At 47.3% G+C, this 7,500-nt stretch overlaps 16 non-coding genes across 16 annotated transcripts; all 16 read left to right on the top strand.

The window, feature by feature from the left end:
* The first annotated feature begins 3 nt into the window (after nucleotides 1-3).
* On the top strand, nucleotides 4-75 carry TRNAP-AGG (transfer RNA proline (anticodon AGG)). Its single transcript has one exon. It is a non-coding gene; the product is annotated as a tRNA-Pro (tRNA).
* Nucleotides 76-480: 405 nt separating this feature from the next.
* Nucleotides 481-552, top strand: TRNAP-AGG (transfer RNA proline (anticodon AGG)). The gene has a single exon. It is a non-coding gene; the product is annotated as a tRNA-Pro (tRNA).
* A 246-nt stretch (nucleotides 553-798) lies between these two features.
* Nucleotides 799-870, top strand: TRNAP-AGG (transfer RNA proline (anticodon AGG)). Its single transcript has one exon. It is a non-coding gene; the product is annotated as a tRNA-Pro (tRNA).
* Nucleotides 871-957: 87 nt separating this feature from the next.
* Nucleotides 958-1,029, top strand: TRNAP-UGG (transfer RNA proline (anticodon UGG)). The gene has a single exon. It is a non-coding gene; the product is annotated as a tRNA-Pro (tRNA).
* An 881-nt stretch (nucleotides 1,030-1,910) lies between these two features.
* Nucleotides 1,911-1,982, top strand: TRNAP-AGG (transfer RNA proline (anticodon AGG)). Its single transcript has one exon. It is a non-coding gene; the product is annotated as a tRNA-Pro (tRNA).
* A 405-nt stretch (nucleotides 1,983-2,387) lies between these two features.
* Nucleotides 2,388-2,459, top strand: TRNAP-UGG (transfer RNA proline (anticodon UGG)). The gene has a single exon. It is a non-coding gene; the product is annotated as a tRNA-Pro (tRNA).
* A 395-nt stretch (nucleotides 2,460-2,854) lies between these two features.
* On the top strand, nucleotides 2,855-2,926 carry TRNAP-AGG (transfer RNA proline (anticodon AGG)). The gene has a single exon. It is a non-coding gene; the product is annotated as a tRNA-Pro (tRNA).
* Nucleotides 2,927-3,172: 246 nt separating this feature from the next.
* TRNAP-UGG (transfer RNA proline (anticodon UGG)) lies at nucleotides 3,173-3,244 on the top strand. Its single transcript has one exon. It is a non-coding gene; the product is annotated as a tRNA-Pro (tRNA).
* Nucleotides 3,245-3,331: 87 nt separating this feature from the next.
* Nucleotides 3,332-3,405, top strand: TRNAP-UGG (transfer RNA proline (anticodon UGG)). Its single transcript has one exon. It is a non-coding gene; the product is annotated as a tRNA-Pro (tRNA).
* A 1,657-nt stretch (nucleotides 3,406-5,062) lies between these two features.
* Nucleotides 5,063-5,134, top strand: TRNAP-AGG (transfer RNA proline (anticodon AGG)). Its single transcript has one exon. It is a non-coding gene; the product is annotated as a tRNA-Pro (tRNA).
* Nucleotides 5,135-5,221: 87 nt separating this feature from the next.
* TRNAP-AGG (transfer RNA proline (anticodon AGG)) lies at nucleotides 5,222-5,294 on the top strand. The gene has a single exon. It is a non-coding gene; the product is annotated as a tRNA-Pro (tRNA).
* An 86-nt stretch (nucleotides 5,295-5,380) lies between these two features.
* TRNAP-AGG (transfer RNA proline (anticodon AGG)) lies at nucleotides 5,381-5,452 on the top strand. Its single transcript has one exon. It is a non-coding gene; the product is annotated as a tRNA-Pro (tRNA).
* A 405-nt stretch (nucleotides 5,453-5,857) lies between these two features.
* On the top strand, nucleotides 5,858-5,929 carry TRNAP-AGG (transfer RNA proline (anticodon AGG)). Its single transcript has one exon. It is a non-coding gene; the product is annotated as a tRNA-Pro (tRNA).
* Nucleotides 5,930-6,016: 87 nt separating this feature from the next.
* Nucleotides 6,017-6,088, top strand: TRNAP-AGG (transfer RNA proline (anticodon AGG)). Its single transcript has one exon. It is a non-coding gene; the product is annotated as a tRNA-Pro (tRNA).
* An 862-nt stretch (nucleotides 6,089-6,950) lies between these two features.
* Nucleotides 6,951-7,022, top strand: TRNAP-AGG (transfer RNA proline (anticodon AGG)). The gene has a single exon. It is a non-coding gene; the product is annotated as a tRNA-Pro (tRNA).
* An 87-nt stretch (nucleotides 7,023-7,109) lies between these two features.
* Nucleotides 7,110-7,181, top strand: TRNAP-AGG (transfer RNA proline (anticodon AGG)). Its single transcript has one exon. It is a non-coding gene; the product is annotated as a tRNA-Pro (tRNA).
* Nucleotides 7,182-7,500: the final 319 nt, after the last annotated feature.

Below are 7,500 nucleotides of genomic sequence, written 5' to 3'. Positions count from 1 at the left end.
CATGGTCCGTTGGTCTAGGGGAATGATTTTCGCTTAGGGTGCGAGAGGTCCCGGGTTCAAATCCCGGACGGACCCCGCGGAAAATCTCTCTACCAATCAGATTTATGGAGGAGGCTTCAACGGGTTAGGCTGCATATTCCCATATTGAGAGCAAACTAACATTGTCCGTTGGTCTAGGGCTATGATTCTCGCTTAGGGTGCGAGAAGTCCCGGGTTCAAATCCCGGACGGACCCCGCGTAAAATCTTTCTACAAACCAGTTTTATGGAGAAGTTTTCAACGGGTTAGGCTACATATTCACATATTGAGAGAAAATTAACATGGTCCATTGGTCTAGGGGTATGATTCTCGCTTAGGGTGCGAGAGGTCCCGGGTTCAAATCCTGGACGGACCCTGCGGAAGATCTTTCTACCAATCAGATTAATGGAGGAGGCTTCAACGGGTTATTCAAGATATTAACAAATTGTGAAAAAAGTAACATGGTCCGTTGGTCTAGGGGAATGATTTTCGCTTAGGGTGCGAGAGGTCCCGGGTTCAAATCCCGGACGGACCCCGCCGAAAATCTCTCTACCAATCAGATTTATGGAGGAGGCTTCAACGGGTTAGGCTGCATATTCCCATATTGAGAGAAAACTAACATTGTCCGTTGGTCTAGGGCTATGATTCTCGCTTAGGGTGCGAGAAGTCCCGGGTTCAAATCCCGGACGGACCCCGCGTAAAATCTTTCTACAAACCAGTTTTATGGAGAAGTTTTCAACGGGTTAGGCTACATATTCACATATTGAGAGAAAATTAACATGGTCCATTGGTCTAGGGGTATGATTCTCGCTTAGGGTGCGAGAGGTCCCGGGTTCAAATCCCGGACGGACCCTGCGGAAGATCTTTCTACCAATCAGATTAATGGAGGAGGCTTCAACGGGTTAGGCTTAATATTCACATATTGAGAGCAAAGTTAAATGGTCCGTTGGTCTAGGGGTATGATTCTCGCTTTGGGTGCGAGAGGTCCCGGGTTCAAATCCCGGACGGACCCCGCGGAAAGTATTTCTACCAATCAGTTTTATGGAGGAGACTTCAATGGGTTAGGCTTCATAGTCACATATTGAGAGCAAAGTAACATGGTCCGTTGGTCTAGGGGTATGATTCTCGCTTTGGGTGCGAGAGGTCCCGGGTTAAATCCCAGACGGACCCCGCGGAAAATCTTTCTACCAATCAGTTTTATGGAGGAGACTTCAACGGGTTATTCAAGATATTCACATATTGTGAAAAACGTAACATGCTCCGTTGGTCTAGGGGTATGATTCTCGCTTAGGGTGCGTGAGGTTCCGGGTTCCAATCCCGGACGGACTTCGCGGAAAATCTCCCTACCAATCAGATTTATAGAGGAGGCTTCAACGGGTTAGGCTACATATTCACATATTGAGAGCAAACTAACATTGTCCGTTGGTCTAGGGGTATGATTTTCGTTTAGGGTGCGAGAGGTCCCGGGTTCAAATCCCGGACGGACCCTGTGGAAGATCTTTCTACAAACCAGTTTTACGGAGAAGTTTTCAACGGGTTAGGCTACTTATTCACATATTAAGACCAAAGTAACATGGTCCGTTGGTCTAGGGGTATGATTCTCGATTTGGGTGCGAAAGGTCCCAGGTTCATATGCCGGACGGACTCCGCGGAAAATTTTTCTACCAATCAGTTTTATGGAGGAGACTTCAATGGGTTAGGCTTCATATTCACATATTGAGAGCCAAGTAACATGATCCGTTGGTCTAGGGGTATGAATCTCGCTTTGGGTGCGAGAGGTCCCGGGTTCAAATCCCAGACGGACCCCGCGGAAAATCTTTCTACCAATCAGTTTTATGGAGGAGGCTTCAACGGGTTATTCAAGATATTCACATATTGTGAAAAACGTAACATGGTCCGTTGGTCTAGGGGTATGATTCTCGCTTAGGGTGCGAGAGGTCCCGGGTTCCAATCCCGGACGGACCCTGCGGAAGATCTGTCTTCAAACCAGTTTTATGGAGAAGACTTCAACGCGTTTTTCAAGATATTCACAAATTGTGAAAAAAGGAACATGGTCCGTTGGTCTAGGGGAATGATTCTCGCTTTGGGTGCGAGAGGTTCCGGGTTCAAACCCCGGACGGACTTCGCGGAAAATCTCCCTACCAATCAGATTTATAGAGGAGACTTCAACGGGTTAGGCTACATATTCACATATTGAGAGCAAACTAACATTGTCCGTTGGTCTAGGGGTATGATTTTCGCTTAGAGTGCGAGAGGTCCCGGGTTCAAATCCCGGACGGACCCTGTGGAAGATCTTTCTACAAACCAGTTTTACGGAGAAGTTTTCAACGGGTTAGGCTACTTATTCACATATTAAGACCAAAGTAACATGGTCCGTTGGTCTAGGGGTATGATTCTCGCTTTGGGTGCGAGAGGTCCCGGGTTCAAATCCCGGACGGACCCCGTGGAAAATATTTCTACGAATCAGTTTTATGGAGGAGACTTCAACGGGATATTCACATATTAAGAGCAATGTAACATGGTCCGTTGGTCTAGGGGTATGATTCTCGCTTTGGGTGCGAGAGGTCCCGGGTTAAATCCCAGACGGACCCTGCGGAAGATCTTTCTACCAATCAGATTAATGGAGGAGGCTTCAACGGGTTATTCAAGATATTCACAAATTGTGAAAAAAGTAACATGGTCCGTTGGTCTAGGGGAATTATTTTCGCTAAAGGTGCGAGAGGTCCCGGGTTCAAATCCCGGACGGACTTCGCGGAAAATCTCCCTACCAATCAGATTTATAGAGGAGGCTTCAACGGGTTAGGCTTCATATTCACATATTGAGAGCAAAGAAACATGGTCCGTTGGTCTAGGGGTATGATTTTCGCTTAGGGTGCGAGAGGTCCTGGATTCAAATCCCGGACGGACCCTGCGGAAGATCTTTCTACAAACCTGTTTTCTGGAGGAGACTTCAACGGGTTATTCAAGATATTCACAAATTGTGAAAAAAGTAACATGGTCCGTTGGTCTAGGGGAATTATTTTCGCTAAAGGTGCGAGAGGTCCCGGGTTCAAATCCCGGACGGACTTCGCGGAAAATCTCCCTACCTATCAGATTTATAGAGGAGACTTCAACGGGTTAGGCTTCATATTCACATATTGAGAGCAAAGTAACATGGTCCGTTGGTCTAGGGGTATGATTCTCGCTTTGGGTGCGAGAGGTCCCGGGTTCAAATCCCGGACGGACCCCGCGGAAAGTATTTCTACCAATCCGTTTTATGGAGGAGAATTCAATGGGTTAGGCTTCATATTCACATATTGAGAGCAAAGTAACATGGTCCGTTGGTCTAGGGGTATGATTCTCGCTTTGGGTGCGAGAGGTCCCGGGTTCAAATCCCGGACGGACACCGCGGAAAATATTTCTACCAATCAGTTTTATGGAGGAGACTTCAATGGGTTAGGCTTCATATTCACATATTGAGAGCAATGTAACATGGTCCGTTGGTCTAGGGGAATGATTTTCGCTAAAGGTGCGAGAGGTCCCGGGTTCAAATCCCGGACGGACTTCGCGGAAAATCTCCCTAGCAATCAGATTTATAGAGGAGGCTTCAACGGGTTAGGCTACACATCCACATATTGAGAGCAAACTAACATTGTCCGTTGGTCTAGGGGTATGATTTTCGCTTAGGGTGCGAGAGGTCCCGGGTTCAAATCCCGTACGGACCCTGTGGAAGATCTTTCTACAAACCAGTTTTACGGAGAAGTTTTCAACGGGTTAGGCTACTTATTCACATATTGAGACCAAAGTAACATGGTCCGTTGGTCTAGGGGTATGATTCTCGATTTGGGTGCGAGAGGTCCCAGGTTCATATGCCGGACGGACTCCGCGGAAAATTTTTCTACCAATCAGTTTTATGGAGGAGACTTCAATGGGTTAGGCTTCATATTCACATATTGAGAGCAAAGTAACATGGTCCGTTGGTCTAGGGGTATGAATCTCGCTTCGGGTGCGAGAGGTCCCGGGTTCAAATCCTGGACGGGCTCCGCGGAAAATCTTTCTGCCAATCAGTTTTATGGAGGAGACTTCAACGGGTTAGGCTTCATATTCACATATTGAGAGCAAAGTAACATGGTCCGTTGGTCTAGGGGTATGAATCTCGCTTCGGGTGCGAGAGGTCCCGGGTTCAAATCCTGGACGGGCTCCGCGGAAAATCGTTCTGCCAATCAGTTTTATGGAGGAGACTTCAACGGGTTAGGCTTCATATTCACATATTGAGAGCAAAGTAACATGGTCCGTTGGTCTAGGGGTATGATTCTCGCTTTGGGTGCGAGAGGTCCCTGGTTCAAATCCCGGACGGACCCCACCGAAAATCTTCCTACCAATCAGATTTATGGAGGAGGCTTCAACGGGTTAGGCTACATATTCACATATTGGGCACGAACTAACATGGTCCGTTGGTCTAGGGGTATGGTTCTCGCTTTGGGTGCGAGAGGTCTCGGGTTCAAATATCGGACGGACCCCGCGGAAAATGTTTCTACGAATCAGTTTTATGGAGGAGACTTCATCGGCATATTCACATATTAAGAGCAAAGTAACATGGTCCGTTGGTCTATGAGAATGATTTTCGCTAAAGGTGCGAGAGGTCCCGGGTTCAAATCCCGGACGGACTTCGCGGAAAATTTCCCTACCAATCAGATTTATAGAGGAGGCTTCAACGGGTTAGGCTACACATTCACATATTGAGAGCAAACTAACATGGTCCGTTGGTCTAGGGGTATGGTTCTCGCTTTGGGTGCGAGAGGTCTCGGGTTCAAATATCGGACGGACCCCGCGGAAAATGTTTCTACGAATCAGTTTTATGGAGGAGACTTCATCGGCATATTCACATATTAAGAGCAAAGTAACATGGTCCGTTGGTCTATGAGAATGATTTTCGCTAAAGGTGCGAGAGGTCCCGGGTTCAAATCCCGGACGGACTTCGCGGAAAATTTCCCTACCAATCAGATTTATAGAGGAGGCTTCAACGGGTTAGGCTACACATTCACATATTGAGAGCAAACTAACATTGTCCGTTGGTCTAGGGGTATGATATTCGCTTAGGGTGCGAGAGGTCCCGGGTTCAAATCCCGGACGGACTTCGCGGAAAATTTCCCTACCAATCAGATTTATAGAGGAGGCTTCAACGGGTTAGGCTACACATTCACATATTGAGAGCAAACTAACATGGTCCGTTGGTCTAGGGGTATGATTCTCGCTTAGGGTGCGAGAGGTCCCGGGTTCAAATCCCGGACGGGACCTGCGGAAGATCTTTCTACAAACCAGTTTTCTGGAGGAGACTTCAACGGGTTATTCAAGATATTAACAAATTGTGAAAGAAGTAACATGGTCCGTTGGTCTAGGGGAATGATTTTCGCTTAGGGTGCGAGAGGTCCCGGGTTCAAATCCCGGACGGACCCCGCGGAAAATCTCTCTACCAATCAGATTTATGGAGAAGGCTTCAACGGGTTAGGCTGCATATTCCCATATTGAGAGTAAACTAACATTGTCCGTTGGTCTAGGGCTATGATTCTCGCTTTGGGTGCGAGAGGTCCCGGGTTCAAATCCCGGACGGACCCCGCGGAAAGTATTTCTACCAATCAGTTTTATGGAGGAGACTTCAATGGGTTAGGCTTCATATTCACATATTGAGAGCAAAGTAACATGTACCGTTGGTCTAGGTGTATGATTCTCGCTTTGGGTGCGAGAGGTCCCGGGTTCAAATCCCGGACGGACCCCGCGGAAAGTATTTCTACCAATCAGTTTTATGGAGGAGACTTCAATGGGTTAGGCTTCATATTCACATATTGAGAGGAAAGTAACATGGTCCGTTGGTCTAGGGGTATGATTCTCGCTTAGGGTGCGAGAAGTCCCGGGTTCAAATCCCGGACGTACCCCGCGTAAAATCTTTCTACAAACCAGTTTTATGGAGAAGTTTTCAACGGGTTAGGCTACATATTCACATATTGAGAGAAAATTAACATGGTCCATTGGTCTAGGGGTATGATTCTCGCTTAGGGTGCGAGAGGTCCCGGGTTCAAATCCCGGACGGACCCTGCGGAAGATCTTTCTACCAATCAGATTAATGGAGGAGGCTTCAACGGGTTAGGCTTAATATTCACATATTGAGAGCAAAGTTAAATGGTCCGTTGGTCTAGGGGTAAGATTATCGCTTTGCTTGCGAGAGGTCCTGGATACAAATCCCGGACGGACCCTGCGGAAGATCTTTCTAAAACCAGTTTTCTGGAGGAGACTTCAACGGGTTATTCAAGATATTCACAAATTGTGAAAAAAGTAACATGGTCCGTTGGTCTAGGGGAATGATTTTCGCTTAGGGTGCTAGAGGTCCCGGGTTCAAATCCCGGATGGACCCTGTGGAAGATCTTTCTACAAACTAGTTTTACGGAAAAGTTTTCAACGGGTTAGCCTACTTATTCACATATTAAGACCAAAGTAACATGGTCTGGTGGTCTAGAGGTATGATTCTCGCTTTGGGTTTGAGAGGTCCCGGGTTCAAATGCCGGACGGACCCCGCGGAAAGTATTTCTACGAATCAGTTTTATGGAGGAGACTTCAACGGGATATTCACATATTAAGAGCAAAGTAACATGGTCCGTTGTTCTAGGGGAATTATTTTCGCTAAAGGTGCGAGAGGTCCCGGGTTCAAATCCCGGACGGACCCCGCGGAAAGTATTTCTACCAATCAGTTTTATGGAGGAGACTTCAATGGGTTAGGCTTCATATTCACATATTGAGAGCAAAGTAACATGGTCCGTTGGTCTAGGGGTATGATTCTCGCTTTGGGTGCGAGAGGTCCCGGGTTCAAATCCCGGAGGACCCCGCGGAAAGTATTTCTACGAATCAGTTTTATGGAGGAGACTTCAACGGGATATTCACATATTAAGAGCAAAGTAACATGGTCCGTTGGTCTAGGGGAATGATTTTCGCTTAGGGTGCGAGAGGTCCCGGGTTCAAATCCCGGACGGACTTCGCGGAAAATCTCCCTACCAATCAGATTTATAGAGGAGGCTTCAACGGGTTAGGCTACACATTCACATATTTAGAGCAAACTAACATTGTCCGTTGGTCTAGGGGTATGATTTTCGCTTAGGGTGCGAAAGGTCCCGGGTTCAAATCCCGGACGGACCCTGTGGAAGATCTTTCTACAAACCAGTTTTACGGAGAAGTTTTCAACGGGTTAGGCTACTTATTCACATATTGAGACCAAAGTAACATGGTCCGTTGGTCTAGGGGTATGATTCTCGATTTGGGTGCGAGAGGTCCCAGGTTCATATGCCGGACGGACTCCACGTAAAATCTTTCTACCAATCAGTTTTATGGAGGAGACTACAACGGGTTAGGCTTCATATTCACATATTGAGAGCAAAGTAAAATGGTCCGTTGGTCTAGGGGTATGATTCTCGCTTTGGGTGCGAGAGGTCCCGGGTTAAATCCCAGACGGACCCCG

This window comes from Leiobunum rupestre, chromosome 10, assembly GCF_980474605.1.
Source record: "Leiobunum rupestre chromosome 10, qqLeiRupe1.1.hap1, whole genome shotgun sequence".
NCBI classification, from domain to species: Eukaryota; Metazoa; Arthropoda; class Arachnida; order Opiliones; family Sclerosomatidae; genus Leiobunum; species Leiobunum rupestre.
The sequence above is the reverse complement of the archived record's forward strand: the minus strand, read 5'-3'. Positions and strand labels throughout refer to the sequence as shown.